This window comes from Amblyomma maculatum, chromosome 6 (genome assembly GCF_055883805.1).
Source record: "Amblyomma maculatum isolate TAMU_Amacu chromosome 6, ASM5588380v1, whole genome shotgun sequence".
In the NCBI taxonomy this organism is placed as follows: domain Eukaryota; kingdom Metazoa; phylum Arthropoda; class Arachnida; order Ixodida; family Ixodidae; genus Amblyomma; species Amblyomma maculatum.
In genome coordinates, this window is record NC_139349.1 from 84,448,273 (window position 1) to 84,467,402 (window position 19,130).

A 19,130-nucleotide genomic window follows, 5' to 3' on the forward strand; every position below is an offset into this window, starting at 1 on the left:
GCTAACGAGCAATTACTACGTCCAGCGCATGACAATCTTAGTCACGAACTAAGCTTCACGCAACTTAGACATCCTGTCCGTAGCGGCCTTAGCCAGATACTTTAATGAGTGCAACCTGCTTCCCCAGTGAATTGTCTTAAGGCTTAAGTTCGGTGCGTTAAATAAATGGAATATAGGAAAAGGAGAGGCGAAGGACAGAAATATAACGCATCTGTCTTTTCTTTGGTCAATGAAAAAGGTTTAGTTTGGTTTGTGGGGTTTAACGTCCCAAAGCAGCTCAGGCTATGAGAGACGCCTTAGTGGAGGACTCTGGAAATTTCGACCACCTGGGGTTCTTTAACGTGCACTGACATCGCACAGCACACGGGCGCCTTGCTTTTCGCCTCAACGAAAGGCGGCCGCCGCTTTAATTATACATACATATATATATATATATATATATATATATATATATATATATATATATATATATATATATATATATATATATATATATATATATATATATATATATCAGTGTTATCCTGAGCCTTGGCTAGTAACTTCGTTTCATTAAACATGAGACAGCAGTTGTGGCAAAGGCTTCAGCGTAACGGTAGGTTACCTCCAGAATTACTCTGCATGGTTACGTTGTGCTTACAGGCGTCCTCATTGAAATATTTACTAGTTTGCCCCCTCATAAACTTCTGTCGCACGTTAAAATGTGCCTCGTGCACAACATTGGCAGTGCATTAAGTATACACAATTTGGTGCTTAATGGCTCCTTTCTTTTTCACCATCGAACATAATTTGAGCAACTTGCAAGGGGTGAGAAAACGAAATGTATACCGTGTATAGCAACCACTTTTTTTTTTTTTTTTTTTTTACTTTCTGAAACACCGTGAACGTAAGGCATCGCCTACAAAAGTTGCTTTCCTTTCTCGCGCTTGCATCGGCCCCTTTATTATTATTATTATTATTATTTTTTTTTTCCGAAGGCTTTCACAGATGCTGGTGACCAAATAGCTTCTGATAAATCCGACACCCATGTGCAGTTGAAAAACAAAAATGTGCTATAGGTGAGAAACCGAAGTCGATCATGATCTGCACGCTCACTGGAGAATGTCAAACTATTCCACATGGAATAAGGAGCAGCCAGAGTTAGTGTGACTACATTTGTGGGTTCCAGAAGGTTAAGATAGTCATCGACGTATCTGAAAATATGAGCCATTACTGTTTTTTCAATCTGGCCTGAAGGTGCCGGTCAAAAGACGCCAGATATTTCATAAAAGACCGTTGCGACTGACGAGCCTGTGAAAACACCCGCCTTACGTAAGTAGTTTTTCTTTTTTACCTGGAAGCAAACGACAGTATGTAGGTTTGGTTTTGTCGGGTTTAGCGTCCCAAGAGATGCTGTGCACCACTGTACTGGCACGTGTATTGAAAACAAATAGCACTCGGGCGGCTTTTCTTTGCTCTCGACGCGCAGAGAGCGTTCCCGTGGGAGGGACAGTTACACCCTCGCTCGGCGTGCTCCTGTACTGCTCTATACTGCTTGGCGCATCTGCTCTCGTCCCCCCGACCGAATGCGCCATCAGTCTACCGTCCACTGGTCGTCATTAGGCAATGGCCCCCCGAGTCTTGCCACACACTTGGAAGCGTCTAACGACGATTTAACGTTAAATGCGGATGTTTGACATTTGCGCGTACATTTCACAAATAATTGGATAAATTTCGCGCTTGAAAAATGTTCACATCTTTTTGAAGACACAGCTAGCGCTTCTTCATTATGGAATGCTCCATTTCGTTGGCTCGGAAAATGTCTGAAAGGCCGACATTATATTTCTGTTGGTGCAAGATAGACTAATCCTCAAATTTTACCGCACCAATGTAGTCCACAGCGATTTCTGTTTCCCAGCGTTAAAATTAGGGCGACCCTCAAGCTTCGCCTTAATAGTAAGCGATATAGCTCCTTTAGCACCACCCTTTCATTCCACTCAGTTTTTTTATATTCATTAATTTGGTTTGGGGGAAAGCAAAGTGCAGTATCTCCCTCTCACTTTGCGGTGTACACGTACAGTTACAATTGGAGTTGCATATGTCCTCGGTTCAAATCTTATCGCAAACTACTACTAGCCTCCAACTTGACCAAGAAATGAATGCTTAATGGGAAGTCACATGTCATGACATCACGCAGAACGCTGCACTAAGAAATGTCGCGTCATAATTTGATACGAAATCACGTTTGTATTTTTCAGGGAAGCTACTAAGGTAGGAAGATCCCGTGATAGGTAAGATAAAAAATTCCGGTGAAATAATTGACAAAGTAGTTTTGACAAATGGATGGAGAAATACGAAGGAGGCACAAATTATTGTCTTACTATACCTACGCAACGAGGTCCTGGGAAGATGGCAGCACCGTTTCACACCGTCCGGATTAAACACGTTGGCTCGTTGCGTACGCATGCACCGATTTCCTACAAGCACGCCTCGCAGCGCGTGCCAGGGCACCTCGTTTGGTGCCGCCGGTGTTTTTCTAATCAGGTTTTAAAATCGACCGCCTAGCAGCGCCCCATGCCATCCTCGGTGAGCCAGGCGGAGGAGATGCTGTCAGCCACGCTATCCAACGGCAGATTGGAGAAGACGTTGCCATGCGGAGCTGGAAGAGCCCCGCGGAAAGTTTTTACGTGTGCACTCGGTACACACACAACACGGGGATGCTTGCATCTGCAGCGCCGCTTTGCGTGGAAACCACCCGATCGGTTGCATCCTACGTGCGATACTTACGGATTATGCCACACTATATGGCCGGGTATACGCTATCCGTCTGGGAGAGACGGCGACCGTAGGAGAGGGCGCGCGCGATCAGCCATCACGGCTGGCTCTCCCCTCCGCCGCAAACTTTGATCGATCGGCTCGGGATATGTTGCTGCCTTTGCGAAAACTTTTCTCCGTACCAGCCGCAGATGCGGTTATACGCGCCCAGATCGGAGTATGTGTGTGTAAACGCAAGCGACCCCTTCTCACCGCAACCCTTTCCCTACCTCCGCAACAAGCCACTCTCTTGCAGTTACTTTTTTTCTTTTTATGCACGGGTGCTTCTTCAAGAGGCCGCTAGTTTTCTCCATGAAGGACAACTCTTCAGTTCCCTCTTTCCTGCTCAGGAATAGTGTGTATTTGTTTTGTTTTTGTTTTTTTTGCCGCGGAACACGAGCTCTCGTACATTCTTTCTTCCACTTCCCCTCACTCAAACCGTGCCTGGCGCCTCCATCAAACGGTTGGCCAACGTAAATTAGGATTAAGAGTTTCCCTAGAGACGTCGCCCAGGTCCCCCGCTCGCCGCGCGGAGCGGCTCGATCGAGGGCCGAGCAGAAGGCGTGAGACGCTCACGTTTGCTCTTTTAGAGATAACGACACCACCGCAACGAGAGAGAGGAGCAGATTTCCAGTGCTAAACCACCCCTTTCGTTTTTATTTTTGTTTATTCTTTATCACGATTATTTTTTTACTCGTCTTTGTATCAGAAGTGGTTCGCGGGCAAAGGTCTCGGCCGATAGAGTTAAACGCCGCCTGGAGAAGGGCTTCGTGCTGTCACAAAGTGCAAAGTCGCCTTTTACACTGTCTGTATCGAGTGCTGTGTCTGCTGCTTTCTGCGCGTCCATCTCCCTCTGCTGTGCGTACGCGTCGGGAGGGATGGGCTTAACTTGCAAAATTCCCACGAATACGACACGAGATCGTAGACTGCGCTAAAGGAGCGGCTTGCTTTCTCGCGACAGCCACAGTAGATGTCATTTCACCTATAGTGCAAAAAATGAAGCGTCATTTTGCTGTTCTTACTCTTAGATCCAGCACCAGAATGCTGCCGACATCACAGAAAGAAGGCTTAATTGTGGGGGTTGCGAACACCATTTCGGTAGTAGTTTTTATACCGTTCTCCGTTCCTTTTTCGGAACCATCATTATCATTATCTGAAGGAGCCTAACTAGTCGGAGTACTGCGAAAATAACTTTTTTCTGTGTGCCACGGTTAATAGAGCTATGTAAATTTGTAAAAATTACCTGCCTTAAGAGGACACATAGGGTGGTCCCTCCTTGACGGCAGACAATCCTAATGCATACATAGGAATCCAAATGTCGAAATAAAGTGAAATTGCCTCAAATATGTCTTCCTCTCAAATAGTTATCTGACAGTCGAAGTGAGGTGCCGTTTTTGAAGAAAAAAAAATGGTTTGTTGCTTAGCCGAGTGGGCATCTACCATACTTGAGGATATCACAATTCCGAGAAGCGCTCATGTTTATTAGAATCTGACAGTTCATCGCGATGGAACGGTTCCGATATCAATTTAGATCAGGATTAGCAGCGAATGAGCGCAGCCGCAGTGGGCTCGCTTGGGAGAAAGTCAAGAAATGGTCTCACTCCTGCAGTAGAACGAGTTTGCAAAGTGTGGTAGAATAACCGCCTTGGATAACCTCGTTTCAATGTAGATACAAAAAAAAACAAAAAAACAATACAAGTCAATGCATGGCCAATAGACCAACACCGATCTGTGACGTAAGCACGATGCGGCGGCGCTTCTGTCGCCAGGCTGGGCCGACTGGGGGTGAAAATTAGGGTTAGTGGCCATAGGATTACATGGAAGCAAAAATTTTCAAAGCTGTTTGCTCAATTCATGGGGCACCTATGATGTCAATGTTCTGCACAGAGCAACCATGAACATCCTAGAACAGATAGTGAAAGTATGAAATCTCATTTCAGAGGCGAAGTATTTTTAAAACACTGCAAAACGTAGGGGGGTGCGAGTTGGGAGGGCGACCCATAGAAACATATGTAAGCACAACCTGCCGCAACATTTTTCTCGTTTCCCAGAGCACCAGAAGTGGTAGCCGGTCGTTAAGCGTTGTTCAGCGCTTTAAAGAAGTGTGTGACAAAGTATGTGGCATCATTGCGGTGGCAGTCTACGTTTAAAACACCTCGTTGTCTAGAATCTGAGTTAGAAATGCATTGTGGTAGCGCGGCCCATAAAAAATATATGTGAAGAACGGTTCGCAAAGAAGCTGACTTTTGCGGCTACGAAAGCAGTAGAATTTGTTAAAAGCTGGTGCATTATTTTAAGGCCATTAATATAGGTATGCAACAACATTTCGCGTCTGACATCTCTCTAAAGCATATTTATCAATAAATATGTGTGTCGCGTTTCCAGACGAACCCCCAAGCCTAAAACGAGTCGCCCAAGCGCCTTTTCTTTTGCTTTTTTTTTTTTTGTGTGTGTGTGTGTGTGTGTGTGTGTGTGTGTGTGTGTGTGTGTGTGTGTGTGTGTGTGTGTGTGTGTGTGTGTGTGTGTGTGTGTGTGTGTGTGTGTGTGTGTGTGTGTGTGTGTGTGTGTGAACGTCTTGTACCACGCCCAGACATCATGTTGTATGGCGGAAGTAAAAAGAAGAAAAAAAAAATTGCAAAGGCTGGCGGTTTGCATGAGCCAAGTAAGGCAGTAATGATGCCGTCGAGACGTGGTTCCTATTGCAAATTGAGAGCAAAAAAAAAAAAAAAACGCAAAATAACGGGCACTACGTCATTGCGTACTGAAAACATCGATCGTGGCTAAGTAGGCGATAAGTATTAAAATGAATGAATATGTAGTTGCGTCGCGATACATGCATGCGGTGAGCAAGTCGTAAGCAAACATTTTGACAGGCTCTATATTCCGACATCCGTGCACGCGCTGCATGGTCTGTGCCGTACGGAAGGAGAAAACAAAAATAGACCAGGAAACCGCACAGAAAGCGCAGACCGATATACGACACCCATTGCGATACCGCGGGGGGGGGGGGGGGGGGGGGGGGAGATAAACGAAGCATATTTAGCTAGCATATATGCCCGTTGATGAACTTGCGCGCACCCACCCGATTGAAAATAATTGTATGGGTCTACAATAATTGTATTGTATAATTGTATTCAAGGACTTGTATGGGTCTCTGCAGTGAAGCGACTCGGAGAAAAAATCACATACACTACAATGTTTGTCATGTCCAATAGTGTAAGAGCACCCACGTCAGCCTGGAGGACTTCCCAATGTGTTTCAGACGTAGCAAATGGGTCCGGGTGCACAACGCCGTCAGTGAACAGCTTTTCATTGTAGCGCTGTTTATCCGATTCCGACAAGCTTTTCACGTAGTCTGACATTGCTGCATCACACACTACATTTCCTTGCAGTTGGCACTGAAAGTCTGACAATTTACAGGCCTCTTCACAGCGCGACAAACTAACCGCGGAAAATTGCAGACGACCATGCACCACCGGCACCATCGCTAGCAGACGCTATAGCAGACGCTCCGGGACCTGGAGGAAGAAACTCTATGCTGGAGGCGGCTGCGCCGTCGTCTGCTGCAATGCGTGATTCTCGTTCGGTCCATATTGTCGTATGGCGTTTGACAGCTGCTCTTTAAATGTAACTCTGTCTAGGCTGTATCACTTAAGTGACAGTATTATCAAGCTAACTTGCCCATGCGGCAGCATATCAGAGTATAAACAAAACTGTGCGATTCGCTACATCTAGCTTTCTTTTTGGGGGTGTCCGGATTCACAACACAGATTATTCGGGGAGTAAAGTATATTGCCTCCGCAATGACGCAGCATATTTTGTCACACATTTCTTTTTTCAAAGTGCTGGCCAACGTTTAACGACCGGCTACCAATTCTGGTGCTCTGCGAAACGAGAAAAATGTTCCGGTAAGTTGTTTTTACATGCGTTTCTACTGGTCGCCTTCCCAACTCGCACCCCCCATACGTTTCGCGGTGTTTTAAAAATACTTCGCCACTGTAATGAGGTTTCATACTTTCATAATCTGTTATATGATGTTCATAGTTGCTTTGTATCGAATAACCACATCGGTACCCTGTGAAATGAGAAAACTTCTTTGGAACTTTTCGGTTCCATGTATTCCTATGGGCGCTAGCCCTACTTTTCGCCCCCAGTCGGCTTCGGCGTAGCGAGCGTCTCCTGTTTGTTAACACGGTGTTCGTCTATAGGTTGCAGCAATACTGCTGTGACAATACGAAAAAAAAAGCGACTGTTCTTTTCGTGTTAAGCGGTAGCGGCCAAGCAAAAACTTCGTGCGAGCGAAGTTTGTACCTGGCGATTTCATTGTAAGAATAAATGGGGGAAAAAACTTACCTTTCCTTCGTGTATCCGAAGATTGACGACGTATCCAGTTGTAATCCGTGTGTTCGATAGGCGGAAATAATTACTGCACACAGGGCTGTTGTAAGCAATCAACACCGGACGAAGTCACCTTTTTAAATCCGTTGAAGTCTTCAGAGTAAATCGGGTAATCCAAGATGTAAAAACACGCTGACCACGAAATAGGCCTAATTAAGCACATCGCTGTGCCATGCTGTTCTTCACTTCCCGAATGTTATGGAGGAAATACCTCCGTGCTCACCAAACGAAGAGTGGATCGTTGCATGGAGCGCATGCACGTCGCGAACGGAGCACAAACCGGGCGGCACCATTCTAAAGAGCACAGAAAACGGTAGTCTCCACGAGGTTACAAATACATTAGTAACCGAGGCGAGGATAGAATCCGTACAGTTCATATAAGAGGCGATGGTCCGCCGTATATGCGCGCACGTCGTTGCCACCCTCGGAGGCATCGCTGCTAAAACCGGCGTCGTAACAGCGCAGCACCGCATGCACGACTGAAAGAGAACTGCAGGGAACCACGAGTCGCCTGGCGCTTTTTGTGACAAGCCCCACGGCTTCCCCAGATCAGGGAGCGAGCGGCGCGCTCCCTAAGCCTTGCGTTCGTGCAGACATCTTGGACGACGCCATGACGACCACGCTTCCCTATGTCGCTTGCGCCGCCCGGCTACGAAATCCCTGTTGCGAGCGCAGCGGGGGCAGATCGCGCAGCTCCCAGCAGTTTCAACGTTGCTGTTGACGCGTCGGTACCGCTGCTTGGTGCTTCCGCGCACGTATCGTACAGCATTGTTCCGGTGTCCTCTGGAACGCGGCTTTCGCAGTTGGATACCCTGTGTGGAATACTCCAACCATATCTCGTACGAGTGAGGAAGGTCCAACGTTTATAGAAGAACGTTTAGTGCTTCGCTCGTTTTTTTTTTCTTTCTTTTGTGTGTTGTTATTAGAAGCATTTTAAGGCGAGCAGGTAACCTTGCTTTCAAACTCAGCAGAGATGAAACTTCGAAGGACGTATTGTGTATTTAGCAATTGTGTAAGTTACTGTGTTCGTCCTTACTAAAGGTTTTCTCGGCGGTAGTGTGCTAGGTAAATTTTATAAAGAGGAAAGTATTCACAGGTCTATCAGGTAGATGAGACACCCTGGGCATTAAGTTTTCCGCAAGTCCGTTGCATTTTCGTCAGGTTAGGTCGGACTGAATCGTGGAAATCTGCTGAGGTCACGCATGCTCAGAGGGCATGTTTATACCTCTTTCAGCTTTCAGGGATTGAAGATATCGGAGTGGCGCTTTAAAAGTTGTAGGAATTCGTCGGTTTGTATTGCTCACTTATATTCACGTGCAATACGGCAACCAGTTATTACGAGACAGCTGGCCGTTTCACCAAGTGCGCAAAGTAGAAAGCAAAACAAAATAAATTCTCGGTTCGTACTTGTACCTGCGCACGACTGTGATGTCACGTCGTCTTCGACATCGTCGGTCAGTGATGAACAGCCTGAGATTTAAAGTTCGTTCTGACATCGGCTCCTTACGGCGTCTTTTTGTGTGTTAGGAATATGAATGAATTATAATTTATAAATATAATTTTTATAATTTTATATTTTTATATTTTTTTTAACTTTTATAATTTATAATAATAATAATAATAATTTATAATTATTATTTATAGTTTGTAATTTTATAATTATAATTTATCAATTTTTTTATAAATTCTTTGGCCATAGTGATCCAAACGGTTCTCATTTGAGCATACTTTTGTGAATGATATACTATCCGTTCCTACCGCAGGAGCCTGCTTGGCTTTTACTTTTGCGAATATTTCTTCCTTCCTGATTCCGTGTGCTTGAATCTTCTATCTGTCCATTCCACTCGACCTTCCGGGACTTTAATGTGATGTACAGATTCAGTGTTTCACTGTGCCACCGAACCTGAAGACACTGGAAGTTTCATAAGGTAACACTGTCTATATCTGGCACGCATGCAATTAAACGTGATGCATGGGCATGGCTGTCTTCTGTCTATTGATGCATGCGTTTAGTTGTTTCGAAACAGAGATGCTAACCGAAACTTTGTCCAACAGGTGGCTACAGCCTGTATTTCACCTGCACAAGGGTTGTGAGGGACGCACTATAGTGTAAAAGAAACCAAAATATTACTTATTCTTATTTCAACAAAATGTAATTAAACAGTTTTTACGTTCATGAGCTCGCGCATATGTAAAACGCTTCAGGGTGAGGTGGAAGGTATAAAGTAAAGCTCCAGAAAGTGTTGCATAGGTGTGTTATTAATATGCAACCTACGATTATGTTTGAGGAGTCGATCCTAAATGAAATTGATATTTTTCTATTTTTTAATTAATTCTTGTAAGGCCTACTTTGAGTGTCATTTCAAATGAACCGAAAGTTTTGGTGGTTAATGTCATTGTACTGTATTTCGAATCGGAAACGGTCTTTCTCCGAGCGATTTGCTCCACCGGAGCAGCTTTACTTATTGTGTGCTAGCACCTAAGTTGCAGTAGTTTCGCAATGCGTCCATTTGTTTTATACCCGGCGTAAGACCTACAACATGGTTTCATGATCGCCGATACAAATTTTGCACTACAAAAACTTTCGACTGATTTAAGTTCCTGGCCTTCCGATTTGTGTCAGTTGTATCAGGAAAGTGCCCTAGACGATGTGGAAAAGTTTTTACCACTCTTCTGTTCACGAAACCCGCTTCGCGTGAGAACGATCGGTCAGAGATGCCACTTCTCCACAGGCTTGGCAAGGCTTCTGAAGTTTCACGGTTGACTGCCTGACTCGCTTATAGAGGTGAGGTTGCCCACAAATCAAAGCAGCGATCTCGGCATCTGCAGCAAAAGAACGACATGGAAGTTTTTCAATCTGCTGCGAAACTATAGCTTTCAATAGCGAATAAAGAAATTATTCGTAGAGCTACGTACATTATCGCGACATATCATTAAGAACGCTGATATAACGTTGACAAGTTTCATTGCACTTCATAGAGGTTGCCCGCCTCTGCTCGCGTACGTGTTGCCGCACAATCTGCCGCTTTAAGGATTTACGGCCGGCAACTGCGCGCCCGCTGGGGAGCAGCACTATTGAGGAGTAAAAGTACATGAAGCTGTTTCCGAAAGCTCGTTTGAGTTTTAAATCTCCAACAGTGATAACAGCTTGTATATTAAGCCGCGGCGCTGGACGAAGTGGACGGAGCAGCGTCCGAGAAGTTTTCTAGCCCTTGGACGGGCTTGTGTAGTATATGCAGTTGGTTACATAGACTCCACAGGTTGATTGACAACACCTGCGCTCATTTAGCGACCATCAACGGTCGTGACGAAGTCATGACGAAGCCTAATTGATAAGCCGTAATATTAAAAGAAATATCAGCGCCATACTAACATCAAAGCTGCATTCCCCTGATCGAACATAATCTCAATCATTGCTGTTCTGCCAGGGTGTCAGTTCTTGCATTTAACAGGTGTCTTTCTATTACAGCTAATTTTACGACATGACAGAACCGATTCCAATAAACCGGGCGTTAGAATTAAACGAGTCCCAATAAATAAATTATCTGCGTTAGCGTCCAGTGATGGTGGCATGATCAATGTATCATTACGCCCTCGTGGAGACCTGAGCAGTCACTGCTTATAAAAACGCTAGCTATTCTATGCCTGTTTATGGTCTCCCATCATGGAAATGTTAATAATCGTGACGATGCAAATCGCCCTGTACGAGAACGGTCTACTGCAGAAATGAATACCGAGTGCATTTATGGGCGTCAAGGTTGTATCTAATAAGAACACAGCAAATGTTCAATTACTTTACAGACTTGCGGGTTCTTAAAGACACTGTCAAAACGCGAAGGATATCTGGAATAAAAACTCATTTCCGTTCCTTGCGTCGATGCCTGCAGTCGATGTGTAGTTCGGTGTCTGGCACGACCATATTTGCGTACATTTTATTTATTAACGTGAGTAATGTGTCAAGACGATATGCGATCTGATATGGCTGAAAGAGAGAAAACCGCATTTTGCCGTTTAAAATAAATACTCTCTGCAACCAATGGCGTTGACCAGTTCTTACGACGTTGTAGATAACCTTCTTGGACATCCGAGCATGACAACACAGGGTGTTTCAGATAAAAGATGGTTGTTCACAATGTGCTTAATCTGATTAACTGCGACGTCACGTAAATCGGCCGATACCATTGACTGAAGAGCTTCTCTTTCGAGGTGCCGCTTTTCCCTTGTATCGGATTATAATTGCCACTAGATGGCTGATACTCCTGAGTCGAACAAAGGCGCCACCTGACTGAAGCTTCACCTGCATACAGGGGCCAGAAGGTTCAGCTAGCCCAGCCGTAAACGAGCGCAAACGACGGCCTCTACAGTAAGCCTCTCGGTCGCATTCGAAGGCACGGACGCGCATCCGCCGTCGCCGTGATCCGCCGCGTGTATCGAGCCGGAGTCCTTCCCCCCTCTTCACGGGCGAGAACCGCGCGCTCTTGTTTGGAGAAGCCGCGACCAAGTACGCAGAACACGCAAACTGTTTCCATGCGCCGCCTTTTCCCGGAGACACGACGTCGGGGTTTCCCGCCAAAAAAACCACCGGTTATTGCGCGCAGAAGCTGCTCGCTATAAGCGAAGAGGGAACGCCGTTTGGGAGAAGAGCGAGAGATGTGGAGGGCACTATGATGCGACTCCGAGCTCATTCGACGGGCTCGGTCGCTAGGCGCTGTCTGGGATCGATAAGCGGAACCGAAACGTCTCCGCGCCAGACGTAGAGGGCAAGGGGGAAGATCGCATTCCTTCGCTCTCCCCAGCGACCCGAGGCCCAATTTCAGGAACGCGCTTCCCGTGCAGGGAAGCACCTCGCTTTCCTCTTCCTCTCCTACCAACAAGTAGCTCCTAGACAAGTTTCTGGCCCAGGACGCAGTTCCCCTCGCAACGTCTCCTCTGCGTACTACGTTCAGCGGCGTCAGTGCAGCGTCGCGCGCGCTGATTTGAGCAGCCGAGCGGCTTTTCCAAACCTCGTGCGTGCGTTTCGTCTGGGGCGGCCTGGAGACGAGTCTATATGACGATGCGCGAGCCACACGTGGCTGTTCAACTCTTAATGGGTAAATAGGCTTCGGAGTGTGGGCAGAGCGTCAAGCTTCCGCTGTCGTGCCGGTAGAGTACGTGTTGTACAAGCCTTTCCGCCTCTCTCCCTCCGTCTCTGCAATCCAGATGGACCAGAGCGCGCTGCCGCCGTGTCCTGCAGTCGAGACGCGGCTGACAAGTGCGCGTCGCTTTAAACACCCGTCGGGACCTTGTTTCCGGGAGCCGGCTTTGCGTAGTCGCCGGCGTACCGTCTCGCCGTGGACGAGGGAAAGTGGAAAGGAGGCCGACGTAGGAAGAGGTGCGTCGGAAGAGTTGGCGACTCACCCCATCCCCAGCTTCCCGTGTCTGGATTCTCAGTTTAGGGACTAGCGTGCTTGTTCCGAAAGGGAATCTCCCGGAAAACGATTTCAGAGAGAGGACGGCATCTGGCTCGACTGTCAGCGCCAAGTTTGAGGACATTGCTTGGAAGCGCTTAGTACCAAGGCTGGTTTGATTGGCAATGATGTTTCGCACTGACTGTTCCATTTTCCACGGAAACTGTTTGTCCCTTCATCTCTGCATGCTGCGAGCAATAAAGGTCGCCTTCGCGAAGTAGGCCATCTCTTTTCCGTCTGCATCGATTTGAACTAGTTTCGCAGGCCTGTTAAGAGACAAGCCCTGATAAGCTTTCAAGATTGCAGCGCTAGTGAGAACCAGAACTGTAAACCTCCATCTGTGTTAAACAAGAGCGACATTGCAGCTTTAAGCGCTCAGGCTTTATTAGCGTAGTAGCCGCATTCCTATCCGAGAATCGATATATGTCGACTCTGTGTATCCTTTAGACCAGGCATCATGCATTCATAGCGATCGACAGCTGCATTGACAACTTTCGGCGAAATCGTGGCACCGTCGCCGCCTACGCATTACCCATGCCGCATCCCATTACCCTATACCATCCAGTGCTTTGTGTTACTATAAACTGCTGCTACCAGTCCACGCTCTGACCTCATGCACTTCTTGCTTCGCCAATCACGCAGGGGCCCGCCTTACATGGATGGGTAGGCGATCGTTCGTAACAGCGAATATTTGGTGCATATCTACCCTACACCCTTACACTAGATGTCGCTGATCTTCGCATGACCGTCAAGATCGAAAATTAGTACGTTTTTCGTAAATATCTTTAAAAAAAAATAAGTTTGTGCAAGTTTTATTGCGTTTCATACAAGCCGGGGCCTATATTACGTAATAATTCATTTTGCGTCACGTCATTTGAAGGCAGCGCCAGACGAGAGCGGAAAGTCACATGAACTTCACGAGATAGTGGGAGCCGCCATCGGCGATAAGCATGCACAGCAGGCGCCGGCAAACCACTGCTTGCGTCATGTAGTCCATGACGAGGTCCGGTCGCTTTCCCACGGTCGCTCGAAAGCTGCGGCTTCTTCGTGCAGCAATAGTGGACTCTGCCAGTGCAAGTGATAATGGATCCTTAAGAATTCTCATGTAGGTATAGATAAAGAGGTAAGGCTCGCAGAAAATTTCGTTCGTCAATTTGGCAATAACAGTAAGAAAAAAATCGTTGTTGGTCGTCTACATAGAATGGTTGCGTTAGAAGTTGTTAGTCAAACGCTTACCTTCCTTTCTTATTCCGAGTTTCCACTATATTTGATTAGTGAGATGCTAAAATTGTTTTGAAAAGAAGTATACGCGCAGTCTAGAGCAAAAGTGGTATACAACACGTAGCCGATGGCAGAGCTCAGAGAATCTGCATTGCAGCGCAATATAGCAACAGCCATCGGAAATCGAGACAATTGTGGTGGTGCCCCATTTTATCGACAGGCGTGTGTCGCTGTCGCTGCTAGAAAACGTTTCGATGCGGTTTTTCCTTGCTCCACCACCGGCTAGTGTTATATAACACGTTTGCTCACCCCAATTTGGCCGTCGGTCAACTTATGTTAGCGACTGGCATCGACCTTGCTTAAGCTATCCTGCAAAGTCTTTGCATGCTCAATAAAGACCGCATGCCGGTACTGCGAGCCGTGGAATAATTTAAATATTTCATGCCGTTTTTTATATCACTGGCGACGCTGTACGGTAATGTCGCATGATGATCCCAAAACCATCCATTTAAGGACGTAAATAATTCATGCAATCTATATTATCTTCTTCGCCCTTTCACATCATCACGGACACGTGTACAGGCCAAATATATTTATTTATGACACACAACGCAGAGCCCCAATACTTAGGTTAAAGCATTAGTTAACGCAAGCGAACTGGTCACAACATTTGAACTGTTTTCCTCTAGTCACGGCAGCTGAACATCATTGGATCGATGGCTATCGCCCTAGCCTCCGGATTCCACCATTCCTCTATTTCCTATGACTGCCGCTAATCGAAAATTTCCCGCAGCTCTCCAGCATAAATGCGATGTGTATCAACCACTTATTGCTCGCTCGCGCTTCTCTCAACGTTTTGTCTGTGCGCCTTTCACTTTGATGTGGTGCGTAAAAGACTATGCAAGCCCATATTATCATTACCGGTGCAGTAACTGCACTTCGTGCATTGTGTGCCGCACTGGCCATCAAAGATGGCAGTCAGCTCGGAAATCTGGTGGAGGAACAAGAGGAATGATGAGGAAAAGAATAAAGCGCAATTCAGGGGAACAAGAAGAAGAAGCCATGCACGGACGTTATTTCTGCTGCAATTGGGGACGCCATAGCGTATCTTCTCCCGGGTCTTGTTCTTCCCCACCGGGCCGCACGCTATACTGCGCTGTCAAGGGAAGAGAACCGCGCGCACTGCCCCACGTCGAGTGGCAGCGCCGTTGCGGGGGCGCAATTACGTTCGTGTCTCGCAGGCAACCAGATGAACGGCCGCCGCTGCAGTGTTCTTCGGCGCCGTTTCGCCCTTGTCCTATTCGTGCTTCTGGCGCTGGTTCTGCGCCTGTTTGATCAACTTTGTTATTTGTTGTTTTTACACGCCGCCACTTTCTGGGCAACTTCGCGCACACCTAACAGACCGTACGCTTCATTTCTATGCTTCGTTCCGAGTTTCCTGTTCGACACTTTCTCGTACAATCACTCCATTACGTCGGTCGTTGCAGGAAGTACCTTTGACACTTGCCTTTGTATCGTTCGCATTTTCGAACTCGCGGCAGGAAGGGCGATCGATTTGGTGAGTGAGTGAGTGAGTGAGTGAGTGAGTGAGTGAGTGAGTGAGTGAGTGAGTGAGTGAGTGAGTGAGTGAGTGAGTGAGTGAGTGAGTGAGTGAGTGAGTGAGTGAGTGAGTGAGTGAGTGAGTGAGCGAGCGAGTGAGTGAGTGAGTGAGTGAGTGCGTGAGTGAGTGAGAGAGAGAAAGAGAGAGAGATATATATATATATATATATATATATATATATATATATATATATATATATATATATATATATATATATATATATATATATATATATATATATATATATATATATATATATATATATAGAGAGAGCGAGAGAGAGAGAGAGAGAGAGAGAGAGAGAGAGAGAGAGAGAGAGAGAGAGAGAGAGAGAGAGAGATGCCCCCCTAACAATTCACCGCAGCTAATCGCGCTGTAGTTCAGGTGCACGTAACGCGGTAATGATTATTAAGCTGGAAACTTATCACTCCTATGCCTCGTCTCACAAGATATTTGCAGCACTGCGAAAGTCAGAGAAGCCCTGGCCCATTCAGGATCTTGGGCACTATAATGGGTAATTGTGCTCGCCCGCCCCTGCGCACTATAATAGATAATTGTGCTCCTACTGCAGCCCCCACCAATTGGGAGGGCGAGAAGCACACAGGAGCACAATTACCTGTTGTAGTGCTCATGATCCTGACTGGACAAGGTCGGCCATCTCTTTGGTAGTGCTGAGAACAGCTTGCGAGACGAAGTATAAGGAGACTGGAATCGAATAATGTGCGCGAATTTAGTTCTAGCAACTCTATTACAACGTATTATCTGGTTGCACCGCTGTTTTGAATCAGAAATACAACCCAATCTCCACTGTCTTTCCCATCAGTTTAAGCGTGCACATGAAAATGTTTGGAAGATCAGATCATTGAACTAAATGAACATTTTCGGCTGCGAAGTCGAGCTCACCTGAAGACTAATATTTCTTTTTTTCTTCCTATTCACTTCAACCTGGCTGGCTGGAACTTTCTTCATGACCTGCGCTTTGGTACTCATAAAAACGGTGAAAGAAGGGAGAAAACGCAAATCTGACACGCTCTCGCTGGGTTTTTCTTTTTTTAAGTAGGCAGGTTGTTTACGGCCAGACTGTTTCCGGTCGGCGGAGCGGGAACTTGAAACGCGAAATTCGATCTCGTTTTTTTTTTCTGCAAGACAGACGGCTTCGACGGACGAAGCGGTGTACCTAATGTGGCTTGCTTCTTCATAGAAGCCAGTGGTGCTAGTGATTCATATGCCCGAACACAGAAGTTTACTTCTAGTTTTTACCTTAATCTCCTTACGGAGAACTTGTTATCGACGGCTGCGCTTTTCGTACGTCTATTAAAGTATACTCTTGCACCATCTCGGCTTTCGGTTGCTAAGCTCGCAGCTGTTGATAGCTTTCTTGCAGGAGAAACCGATACCCGGCGTACCTGGAACGCATGGGTGCCCGCATTGTGCGGCGGTTTTACTTAGAACTGTTTAAGGAATCGGAGTTGTGCGGAGTCGTGGTTGCTCTGAAATTTTGGGAAACTTTGAGCGTGTGTAGCTTCTGATGTGGTAGGCATGACGTTCTGCCCCGTTTAGGATTTGCATCATTTAACCGTTCACATGCCCCATTTAAGGTGAGATGGAAATTTTCTGATTATAATTTTTTGAGTAGCAGACCTTCTTTATACAGTTGCACAGGGAAGCTGACGTTAAAGTGGCGCACGAAGAGGTTTGGAAGCAAGCTTGGACTTCGAAAAGGGCATCAACGCAAAGGGGGGGGGGGGGGGGGGGAAGAAAGAAAGAAAGAAACGAAAAGGGAAGATGACAGGTTAAGCACTCCGTGCAGTTGACGCATGTGGCGTTGTTGCAAGTTTCAACTCATGTTTCAGCACAGACTGATTCTCAGCATTGTGCCATGACAGATACAGCTAACTGCACAAATAGTCCACTGTATTGGCTCATGGGAAAAATGTGCTTCCCTCCCTAGTGGCATTTCGAGATGCATGATGTGCTTTTGAGAGCCAGCGTTCTTGCCTTCCGCGTGACTTCTCTGTAGGGGGAGAGGAGGGGGGGGGGGACGAGGAGGGGTGGTTATAACGCTATGCAAAATATGCAAAACAAACTCATGGCAGGAAAGCACCAGAAATGCCCCAACTAAAGTAGAATCAAGTTTTATTTGAGTATCTTTCTCGCACAGTACAGCCTTCTTTTAAGTATTTCTTCACTTGCTAAGTGGTTTATGATGTGTTTCCTCCCTTGTGCTTATTTTGTGTAGCACTGACTTCATCTAGCGATACTATGCATGAGCTTATATGATTGGGGCTAAGTCGCTTGATTTACCTGAGTACGTAAAGTGCACCGCTTATTGCACGTTTGTTTCTTGTTCTCACTTCTCCGTTCCAAATTTTTGCTTTCTGAAATTTGGCGCTCAGTCTTCGATCCTGTGCCACTGCTGCGGCGTAAGCCTTTATGAGGACGCATATTAGCACCTGATTTATCAGCTGGATTTTATTATTTGTCCTGCCTTACTTTTGTTTTTGTTTCTGTTTTTTTTTTTTTTGCTCAAATTTACCTGCGGCAAACTCAGTCGCATAATGCCAATATTTAACGTTACTTTTGAGTATCTGAATATATGCATTAAGGAGGTATTTCGACACACGCGACACTCTGCGAACTGTAGAAACATAAAAAAAACACAATTTTATGAGTACACTGACACTAGATAGTTGATGTTCTTAGCGTCTCTTTTTAACACGCTCCGCAATTCTACGAGAGCAAACCGCGTCTCTTTAATCGCCAGCGAGCATTCAGATTCGTTTGTGACACGTTGTAGAGCGTTTGTTTCATTATTTTATCTAGAAAAAGCAAGCGCAACCAGACACCAAGGCTTGAATTTAATAACTGATATTTCTTAGCACGTAACAGGGACGTATGTCCTGGTAGTCGGCAGCTATCGAAGACTGCGATAAGGCTTGCGCACTACTCCGGCAGGTATTGTGCAGGAGCTATGCCCAGGATACCACTTCACAATTTAATCTAGCAGCGAATACCATTCACCTGGGTGTGGCGGAGGCCAGAGGGCTCTTAGTCTCTCAGGATTTTAGGGCTCCTGCGATTCAACAGCGATTTTTCTTTTTTCTTTCATTCCCCTCCCTCCACAGCTAGCGCCGCTGCGGTATTGTATCTCAACAGGCGAAAGCTCGTTGGCTACTTAAAAAAAAAAAAAAAAAGAAAAAAAAATGAAAATAAAAAAATTGAAGTATGGTGTGATCAGAAAGACAACTTATTAGCACGGAATTCGTCGTGATGAACTAACTGGCCGTTCCAGTTTCTGTATAAAAACGCAAAGTAACAAAACTTAGCTAGATGACAGGAGCACTCCGAAAACTCGCTCATAGGGTGTCGTGGCAGGCGGCTTTCCAAAGTCGAAAAGCAAAAAACGCGAGCTTATACTATGAACGACCTAACATCTCCACATCGTTACTGCTCGATGCCCAGTAGTTCTTGCTGTTCTTCTCCCTTGTTGGTGTCTGCAACAGCAGAAAACAGCAGATAAAGAAAACGGCAAATAAGGTACTCATTCGATCTTGGCGCTTGCTTTGATTGTGGCCGATCGAAGCTCCATAACGGGTTAATTTTTCTTTCTTCCTTCGTTTTTTCGCTTCCTGGTCATTTTGTACGATCCAGCCATCCTTTCCCTGGCCGTA

At 46.1% G+C, this 19,130-nt stretch overlaps 1 protein-coding gene, 1 long non-coding RNA gene and 1 pseudogene across 10 annotated transcripts in view; 2 read left to right on the top strand and 1 right to left on the bottom strand.

Annotated features, from left to right (window-relative positions):
* Positions 1–7,671, bottom strand: part of LOC146186165 (uncharacterized) — a 233,119-nt gene extending 225,448 nt beyond the window's left edge. For all 7 annotated transcript variants that reach the window (XR_014708091.1, XR_014708090.1, XR_014708089.1 and 4 more), the window contains exon 1: positions 7,147–7,671. This is a non-coding gene — a long non-coding RNA (uncharacterized LOC146186165). The remainder of the gene's footprint in view (positions 1–7,146) is intronic.
* LOC146186169 (uncharacterized) overlaps positions 1–19,130 on the top strand; it is a 217,014-nt gene that overhangs the window by 106,631 nt on the left and 91,253 nt on the right. The window contains exon 1 of one of the 3 annotated variants that reach the window (XM_084607070.1): positions 8,881–9,119. The exons of 1 other annotated variant lie outside the window; for it this stretch is intronic. The gene's annotated coding sequence lies outside the window, so the exon portion shown is untranslated. Of the gene's footprint in view, positions 1–8,880; positions 9,120–13,608; positions 13,744–19,130 lie in introns of those variants that run through there. One more of the 3 variants, XM_084607069.1, reaches the window with a different exon arrangement.
* The window catches only part of LOC146186170 (uncharacterized), an 86,094-nt pseudogene that overhangs the window by 57,633 nt on the left and 9,331 nt on the right, over positions 1–19,130 (top strand).